Raw genomic sequence first — 1778 nt, 5'->3', positions numbered from 1 at the left:
CCCACGCAGCGCTGGCGCTCCGGGCCCCGCAGCTGCCGCGCCACGAAGGCCCCGAAGGCCAGCAGGGTCACCACCCGGCCCCAGTTGGTCACCCCGTCGCTGAACACGTGGGCTGCCACCTCCTCCACGGCCTGCAGGTCCTCCTCCTGCCGGATCTCCAGCTTCCTCAGCATCCCTGGGGAGAGAGGAGAGAGGGTTGGGTTGGGTTGGGTGGGAGGGAGGGAGGGGAAAATCCCCCCCTCCGGGGTTTGAGGGGGGGAAAAGGGGTGGAGGGAAGGGCCTGGTCCCTTCACGGGGTTTGAATTGGTTGGGATGGACACAAACCAGCCCAGGACACACCAACCAGCCCAGGACACACCAACCAGCCCAGGACACACCCTGAGGACCTTCCTCCCCCTCCCTTGTGCTGTCTGAGCTCGTCACACTCTCCTGTGTCAAAGTTTTCCGTGTCAGGACTAACCCTGGGCAGAGTTCAACCCCTGGAGATGAAGCCAAATTCACTCTCCAGGCCCAGGCAGAGCTTCCTCAGGGGGTTCTGCTGCCCAAAAAACAACCCAGGACACACTCTGAGCTCCTTCCTCACTCCTGTCTCGAGCTTTTCCAGCCCCACCACGTCAGATCTAACCCTGGGCTGAGCCCAACGCCTGGAGATGAAGCCAAGGACACCCTGCAGAGCTTCCTCAGGGGGTTCTGCTGCCCAATATTCACTGAGGCCACACAGGAACCAGCCCAGGACACACCAACCAGCCCAGGACACACTTTGACTTCCTTCCTCCTCCTCCCTTGTGGTGTCTGAGCACGTCACACCCCCCTGTCTCGAGGCTTTCCAGCCCCACCACGTCAGATCTAACCCTGGGCAGAGTTCAACCCCTGGAGATGAAGCCAAGGACACCCTGCAAGGCCAGGCAGAGCTTCCTCAGAGGGCCCTGACTCAGTTGGGACAGACAAACCAGCCCAGGACACACCTTGAGGACCTTCCTCCCCCTCCCTTGTGGTGTCTGAGCTCGTCACACTCCCCTGTGTCAAAGTTTTCCGTGTCAGATCTAACCCTGGGCAGAGTTCAACCCCTGGAGATGAAGCCAAATTCACTCTCCAGGCCCAGGCAGAGCTTCCTCAGGGGGTTCTGCTGCCCAAAAAACAACCCAGGACACACTCTGAGCTCCGTCCTCACTCCTGTCTCGAGCTTTTCCAGTCCCACCACGTCAGATCTAACCCTGGGCTGAGCCCAACGCCTGGAGATGAAGCCAAGGACACCCTGCAGAGCTTCCTCAGGGAGCTCTGACTCAGCTGGGACAGACACCAACCAGCCCAGGACACACCAACCAGCCCAGGACACACTTTTACTTCCTTCCTCCCCCTCCCTTGTGGTGTCTGAGCTCGTCACACGCCCTTGTGTCAAAGTTTTCCGTGTCAGGACTAACCCTGGGCAGAGTTCAACCCCTGGAACTCAAACCAAGTTCACCCTCCAGGCCCGGGCAGAGCTTCCTCAGGGGGCTCTGGCTCGGCTGGGACACCCCAAAACCATCCCAGGACACCCCAAAACCATCCCAGGACACCCCAAAACTATCCCAGGACACACCAAAACCATTCCAGGACACACCAAAACCATCCCAGGACACCCCAAAACCATCCCAGGACACCCCAAAACCATCCCAGGACACACCAAAACCATCCCAGGACACACTCTGAGCTCCTTCCTCACTGCCCCGGGTCAGAACCAACCCCAGGACAGAAACCAGGAGCACTCCAGAGCCGAATTCCCGGCACTGCCCTCGCAG

At 60.0% G+C, this 1778-nt stretch overlaps 1 long non-coding RNA gene across 3 annotated transcripts in view; it reads right to left on the bottom strand.

The window, feature by feature from the left end:
• The window catches only part of LOC114071463, a 9490-nt gene extending 8679 nt beyond the window's left edge, over positions 1–811 (bottom strand). For 2 of the 3 annotated variants that reach the window (XR_003574038.1, XR_003574039.1), the window contains exon 1: positions 363–735. This is a non-coding gene — a long non-coding RNA (uncharacterized LOC114071463). The other variant, XR_003574040.1, reaches the window with a different exon arrangement.
• Positions 812–1778: the final 967 nt, after the last annotated feature.

This window comes from Empidonax traillii, unplaced genomic scaffold (assembly GCF_003031625.1).
Source record: "Empidonax traillii isolate 1590-97213 ecotype Southwest subspecies unplaced genomic scaffold, ASM303162v1 scaffold2030:size82362, whole genome shotgun sequence".
Lineage (NCBI taxonomy): Eukaryota > Metazoa > Chordata > Aves > Passeriformes > Tyrannidae > Empidonax > Empidonax traillii.
This window is presented reverse-complemented; position numbering and strand designations above follow the sequence as displayed.